This window comes from Mizuhopecten yessoensis, unplaced genomic scaffold (assembly GCF_002113885.1).
Source record: "Mizuhopecten yessoensis strain PY_sf001 unplaced genomic scaffold, ASM211388v2 scaffold11075, whole genome shotgun sequence".
Classification (NCBI taxonomy): Eukaryota; Metazoa; Mollusca; class Bivalvia; order Pectinida; family Pectinidae; genus Mizuhopecten; species Mizuhopecten yessoensis.
Window position 1 is genome coordinate 371,381 of NW_018408867.1, and position 8,761 is coordinate 380,141.

Here is an 8,761-nt window from a genome sequence, read left to right on the forward strand (position 1 = left end):
TTAAATTGCTAGCTTTTCTGTTAAATGGATATTGTGGAGGCGGGAATGTTTGCGGTGTGGAAATTTACTTAATAATCGCGTACTGTATTCCACACGAGCATATTGAAATGATATGAAATATATATTTAATGTCGGCGTGTCGAAATATTTTAACCGAATCGCGGGAAATTTCCACACGCAAAACTTTCCTTTTTAGCAGTATGTTATATCAAAGTGTTTTCTACCATACATCATAACAATATTTTATATCATAGTATTTTTCAGGGACATCAATATACATTTTTTTACGCTGTAAGTTGTATACTCGTGAAAATATTTTTAACATACTGTTATTTAAATGCCTGATTTGGTGTTTATTGTTGTGTTATCATGTAAGATATGAATTGTTTATATGTTATAGTATTGTTGTTGACACAATCTATTTTCCTCCTTTTGAAACGTTCGTATTATCGTGGATCTGTTTAAATCCAGACAGTTTTTGATATCGTTGCCTATAGCAATTACTCTACGATGAATTCATAGAACTCATCTATATGCAAATACATCATTCTGACTATTTATGCAAATCATAAACGTTATTCTCTCCATAGAACTAGATCTTTTTATCATTTTGTTTTATAATTGAATCACGACTTTCGTGTATATTTTACATATGTATCATTGTTGATTTTATTTGAATGTTGACGAGCCTACAATGTAGATGTAAATGCGGGGGTTCCACATTTAGGGTTTGCTGATTTGCATGCAATTTCGAAAATTCGTTTGAAATACTCGTGAATGTCAGAGGAATTTAGCTTTTAACTATATCGTAACTTCCATACGGTGTAAGAGTCCTTTGGGCCAGAAAATATTGGAATTTAGCGTCATACATTGAACTGGATAGCTGATGTATCACTATGTTACATATGATACATAGTGACCCTGACTACCAGTTAAACCAATGTGAGGTTTTATTTTTAATTGTGTTTATCGTTTCAATATTTCCGTGTATGTTTCATGTTGAAAATTACTAGATACACTCTTTAAGAGTTGTGTTATTTATGTGCAGTCGTTCAGATTTTTCAATTTTATGGTTCATGAAGTACTGAGAATTAAATAACTTATTAATTTTATTGAATATAATCTGTTTGTATTTTGTGTATTTCAATGATATCTGTAATTGAATACTACATGCATTCTGTGTATTTTAGTTATACTTATTATTGGTATATTTTTGCATTTTCTACATTTCAATGATATCTTTAATTGAATACTACACGTTTGTGTTTAGTGTATTTCAGTGATACTTATAATTGGTACATGCTTGTATTTTACTTCATGAATGTCATTACATTAGTTTGTTTTAGATATTATATTATTATGTAGATAATATTCCAATGAATTGTTTACCATACTAGGCTACAAGGCTTACGTAATGTGCCCCAAAAACTTGACATATTTTACTACTCACATACGAATATATGTGGTTAATCTTAACTTTAAACGCCAAAAGATGACGTCACAAGTATATTTACAAGTATATGGGCGGATTGGTCGAGTGGTTAACACTCCGGCCTTCCACGCAGGCGGCCGGGTTCGATCCCCGAAGTCGCCGCACGCATGGAATATTCAGAGAAAGTGTTTTTCTCCTGCCCACACAACTCCAACAACCTAGGTGGAGTATAAAATGGTCTGGGGTGGGTGTTACGGTATCTGTGCTGTAGCATTCAAGTGAGGTGGCACTATAAATAATACCGTTGGAAGCACGGTCCCACTACAAAACAGAACACAATACATCTCGAGCACACACACAGAGGGAGATATTAGCCAGGTGGCATAGGACTAGTATACGTAGTTAGCGCCTGATAAGGCAGCTCCTGCGAATTCCTCAATATTGTATTGATTAATATATATGCTAATTGTATTGACTGTATAAAATTGTATATCTATGTACTGTAAAGCGTTTTAGAGTGGCTTATGTTAGCTAGATAGGGCGCTATATCAAATGTTGTATATTTATTTATTTATATTATGCTATTTTAACTATACGGACGAGACTCGTTCGGGTATTGTTTTACTATCACATCCGAGACTCCTCCGGAAATTTTTTTAGCATCACATCTAAGACTTGTTCAGGTATTTTTACATCATCTCATTCGTCACGCACACAAAAAGAAAAACTGGCATTCATTCTGTTAATCTCATTTGGAATAGAAATATATATGTTGCATACGAGTGTGAAACGAAATTGTATAAATGAATAGCATATGCATGATGCGTTTGAATTTGAGAATAAGCATTAGAAAGAATATAACAAACGAAAACTATAGTCGATTCCTGTTTGTGTTCAAAACAAATTAAGCCTTTATTATTCATACTACTTTGTCTTAGGTCGTTGTGGATCTACCTACAATCACATGAAGACATCGTACATACTGTGCTATCTGATGGAAACGATTGTAGGATTTGTTCAGGATATATTAACGTCTTTCATTCATCTTCTTAACGCAACGAATATGTCACAAGATTGTGAATCGTTTACGGAATGGCTTTAGTCTATACATTTTAATGTTGTTCTACGTACAATGCCAATATATATATAAACTATTTTCGGCGTACTTTTCAACACAATAAAAACACTTTTGTACATTCAATAATGAAGTTTATTGGGTTCATATAATCTTAACACAGCCAATTTCCACCACGTGTAATAATTAACATTGAACAGCATGCGTACACGTTACTCTATTATAGTGGTAAGTATATTTGGGTATCGTGGTGAAATCAAACAACCTCTCGCTTTCAGCGTTAACACGTAATCTCCATCAATAAACGACAAAAAGCATAATTATTTTTTATATATATTTTATATTAATGAAATCGTGAAATATTCATGTTCATCTATTTTGGTATATTTTTTTTATATTTCATTTGGTTTCTGTGTGCGTTTGCTTTGTGACGTCGTCTCAATCATTTTTCAATCTTTATTATATAGTTCAGAGCATTACTTTGGATGACGACAACCCGCATGACTCACTACAATAAAATGTTTTGAGGAATATGATAAACCCGGTGCTTTCATATTTAGATCTCCATCCATTTTGTTACTGTTAAAAATAACAAAATAAATCGACTACATCACCAGTTATAATTGTGTAAGGACATATAAAAATGATGTTTTGACCAGACAGATTTTAATACATTATGCTTATCAATATTTAATTAAAACGCAAAAAAATATGATTTTTTCAAAACTTTACAAAAATAACATTGTGCATTTTTACAATATTTCTTAGATCATAACAAGAGCATGTTGAACAGATTTTAAGTGAAAATAGCCACAATATAAACGATACAAGTAACTGGCACATGTTTGTTGATATTTTTCTTTTAATGTTTCAAATTTTGCAAATATTGAAATAATGTCCAAATATTGCTGTCTGCTAATATTCCATTTATAATCAAACAAGTCCCTCCCTCTTTCCCCTCTTTAAAGGTAACAGTATTCTATATATTGATTTTAGGGACATTTATGTTACATATTGTTTGGTCATTAAGATTTCTAAGCTGAGAAAAATCTAAACAGTAAGTTCATATGTGAAGAGATCTTCATATATATATATATGGTGTCTGTTACAACTACCTGTTGCTCGTGCCTGTCAGATGAGAACAAGCATCCTTCAAAATGAACTGAATGTTTGATCATTCAAGCTATCATTAAGTGTGATGGTGTTAAGCCATGGCCAACTGGCTATCAAGTTACAAAACCTCCTCCATTGACTTCCAAGGGAAACAATTCCTTACCCAATCACTTTAGAATCTCAAGTCAAGGCGAGTCTGACAGGATTTGAAAACATAAAGAAATTGTCTAATCATAATTGGAAATATTAGTATGCTGTCTTGCCATATCAGGGTATGCTAACTCTTTAAAACGTAATAATTACTCTAAGCTCTATGGTCATCGGGCATCAACAATCTATATTTCAGCCTCATCAACATTTATGAGGCCTGTAAAATCTACACTCAACCCTTTTGTGCAGGTTTGGCACATCCTTGGTAAGACATCAGTGAATGAGGTGTTTTAATCCTTTGCTATGTACAACAGACATTGCTTTATCAACCTAATGCAATGTTAAATAAATATTTGATATACATAACCAATATAATCTCAATGTAAACATTTTATATATTTTATATATTTATATACACTGATGGTGAAAGAACATTAAATTCTCATTATTTGCATATATTTTTGAAAACTTTAAAAGAAATAATTATATCTATCATTTAAAAGCTAAAAAACCCAGGATATTCAACATTAGACTATTCAGATTCCTATCCAGTCTCAAGGGTTTATTATCATCAATCAGCAAATAATTATTCTATATAAACCATAATATCAGGATATCATAATTGTTTTAGACATCACGATGTGACGATTTGGTGGCAGATGACGGCCCGCCTAGTGGGCTGAAACATGAAAACTGAATTAAATTTGCTGAGAATCCCCTTTCTATTTTGACTCGTCATCTCTTCTTTTGAATTTCAATTAATCTTATGACTAGTGAATTCCATTTAAGAATCCATCAACTGAGGTATGTAGAACTTCACTGAACATGCATCCCCTAGTGTATGTAGGATCATATTTTCCCCGTATTGTTTAATTGTTTACATCGTATACCAGCTAGAAATCAATAAAAGGATAGTGATTATAAGCATTGTAGTGGGTTTTTTTGTAAACAGAGCACAATTACCAGTTACAAGTTTTAATGTTTCTGTTATTTACAGTAACATCAGAATAACAGACCACACTAGTTCTGACAGGAGTCATCTCCCCAAGATTTGCTGCCTCAACTCATTCACCCCTGAAGGCACATTGAACTTTTCCAATTCAAAGGTTGGAATAGTTCATTATAACACTTCAGGGATGAATGAGTTAAAACTTATTCTCACCATACCGACAATAACATTGTACTTGTAGTACAACAGGAGATAATTCTAAGTATCTCATCTGTTACTGCAAAGGATCAAGAACAGCCTTGCTCAAGTCAAAAAATGTGTATAAGGGAGAGGCCAATATCTCCTGTGGTATTACAGCTGGTAGCCTTGCTCAAGTCAGAGATTTTTTATTAAGGAGACGTCAATCAATTCAAATCAAATACATGAATATATTTGTTATACATGTAGTCAACATTTTCACAACATATTTAATTGGACTTGTAGACCTTTATCTAATCATTTTATTGGTATCTGTGCAAAAAAATCATCTAGCACCTTTATACAACAACCTTTATACAACAAACAATGACAATAAAAGTAATAATCACCAAAGCAGACCTAATTTGTATACTGATGATGATGATGACACATGGTAACCATGGATACCATATCTTATACGTTTCAGGGAATAGTGTTTGTCAAATTTATTTTAAATGATTTCTTAGGCCTTATAATTTAAATAAAATGCAAGTTTTATTCAGTTTTGATGGACTGTGGGACTTTAACATTTTAACACTTATAGCACTTTGTACTACCTAAGCAGTCGGACATCCAATGTTACACCAAAGATTCTGTTAAGGTCACTATTTATTGCCATGGGTAAGTCGGCTAAGCTTAGAGTCATCAAAGCAATTTTATAATGACATCATACAGCTTAAGTTCATTATGAAAACTGTTTTCTGTACTTAAGCTCTCATATATCATTGTAAGTTTCTCAAGATGGTAGACCTAGCCTATAAAAACGTGTCAACATAATAAAAGGCTGTAACTGAATGCTCAATGATATATACCATAGTTACCCTCCAATAAGCCCAGGGGACCCACACATAACCGCCAACTGAAAGTAGGGAGATGGGTTTATGACAGGACAATGAAAAAGACTTTGCTGGCATTTATTCCTAACTGTTATATATATATATTGGATAAATACAGTACCTTATTTCAATTGTGTTTTTCTTAAACAGAGCTCAGTCTGAAATCAACCGCCTACGATATTAAAATTAAAAAACCCAGGAATAGTATTTTAAATCAAAATACCTTTCTTGGAGGATTTTAAATTGAAGAAGGTATGTTTTTGAAAGTATTTCAAGATAATCAACTTGGTTTACAAAGTCCAGCTGTTTTTGAACATAACATCAGGTTTACAAAGTCCAGCTGTTTTTGAACATAACATCAATGATAAACAAAAACGATACCAAAAATTAGTCAACACAACATACACTATAATAAAATATGCATAACATAAATGTAATATATAGGTAACAAAGATCAATATACTTATAACATGTATATAAACTTATTTGTTCAAATTCTCATCGGAAATTTTGGGTGTAAAAAACAGCTATACAGGTGGGGGTAAACATTTCTGGCTGTATAAATATACCTCATCAAGTTATGATTATTTTCTCTAGAGCCTGTCAAGTGCCTTTCTATCTTTGAACCATACCATTCCAGAACTAGAGAGCTGACTCATTAAATGAACAACTTGTTTTGGTCAAAACAGAAACAGACCTGGTACAGAATGCATGCATTTGGAAACTTATTGCATATTAATTGCATTTTAAAAATATTGTTTTCCATCATCAAAAATAATGATGGAATTCAATTTAAACTCAATATTATAAAAAGAAATTTTATATGACATCAATTCTAATGATGTATTGTATATTAACTGTAATATGAAATATGAACTTGAATTCATTAAAATTTTGCATTAAATATTCATATTATAGAAAATTGATATTTTTTTTATAATGATTTCATATGAATCAGAAATTGTGAATTAACATTGAATTCACAAACATTCTAACTTTTTTAATGACTTGCTGAAATCTTTAGCTTCACAAATCAACAATAGCGAATAGGGAAGACGGAATATATATAAACAATAAGCAACATGATGTTTAGCAAAATACAGTGTAGAAGCCTCAGCATAAGCAGTTAGTCAAATAACATTATAACACTTATTAGTGTCAATACAAAACGTATTTAACCCATTCATCCCTTAAGTCAAATTTGAACCTTACCAAATCAAAGACTGGGCAAGTCCAGTTTATAAATGTAGGGGCGAATGAGTTAATATATAACAGTCATCATAATTAATTATAACTAAAAATGATATCACGTCTATTGCACATATTATTATTAATATTAAGGTATATATTACATATATTCTTTATTTCCACATTTGTTATTTCATTAAGGTGAATGTTTGCATAGTCATTTGTTTAACAGAACGACATTTATTTGCTGCACCAATAGTAGATAACTTGGTCTGATAAACAGATCATCACATACTACTTCTACATGACAGTGTCGTAATATTTCGCAATTGTTCAGGAACAGACTTGAATGAGATCCTACGTCAGCATTTGGATTCCCCAAACTAAACAAAAATAGTCTGTACTGATCCACAAAAACAAGTAAAAAATGGTGGCACAATTTCAATTTGTGATATAAAAAGCATGATATTTATTTTTACAATTCCAGTACTCTCATGCTCTGTAACCATGGAAACAGGTCTGATATCAACGTCACTACAATGTACCTATCGCCCAAAACAGATGTTTCACTATTGTGTATTTCTAGAGCCCTGTATGATAGAGTACCAGTCATATCTTTGTATTGTCTCTTTCCTGTGTATCAAAGTAAAACTGTCTACTATTAGTCCAGCCCATATACATGAAACCGGTCTCATGCTCAAGCATGGATTCTGTGCTCAAACCAGCTTTCTTGTAACTCACTTAAATCATGTCAAACGATCAAAAAGTCAAATGTAAACATTGAAAACAGTATTCGGCTGTAAGTCTCTTCAATAATTTTCCAAACCATTGACATTTTTATTTTATTTTATTAATTTATAACGGGGAAAACGAAATTTGGTTTAAGTACAAAATCCCTGCTTGAGCATGAGAACAGTTTCATGAATACGAGCCCAGCTGTCTGATAAGTTTGATTCATTTTTTTAAAAAGTGTTTCAATATAAACCAAACTTTCAAGATTATTTTTTCCAATATGTATCTATAATTATGTTTGGACCTGTATCTCTAACCAGCAGAGAATGACATCAGAGATTGCAACAGATTGCATTTTTGATATATTCTACAAAACTAAACTACAAGACATATATATGGTGTTTCCCCCTGATGATAAAAAACAGTATCACCACCATCTTGGGTAATTTTATAATATTGTGCCATTATGCTTCAGATAAACCCCAGCTATGAGATGTTTAAAAAGAAGAAAGATAATGACATTTCAAGTCACTTTTCACATTCATAGTTAACACACATGAATCAAAACAAAGATGTGCATGCATTTCTTCATAAACAACAGATGTACCGGTATTTATGACTTTAGACACAGAAAACTGTAGACAAAAACTGATGACATCATCAGTGTATGCAGGTATTTTTTCATCACAACCTTTTTCTTTTTCTGAATCAACAGCAAAAATAGCACCGCAACGTCTTGCAGTAGTTTACAGACAGGAATATGGCCCAGATAAATTCTGCTGTGACATCAACAAACCTGCCACCTCTGTTAGAGTTCTACTGATAGTGTAAGTTAATGTGTAATCTGCTGCTATAGGCCAACCAGTGTAGCTGTGTAGGAAGGTCTAGTGGTGACATGGGTAATCGTTTATATGTAAGGTCTAGTGGTGACATGGGTAATCGTTTATAGGTAAGGTCTAGTGGTGACATGGGTAATCATTTATAGGTAAGGTCTAGTGGTGACATGGGTAATCGTTTATAGGTAAGGTCTAGTGGTGACATGGGTAATC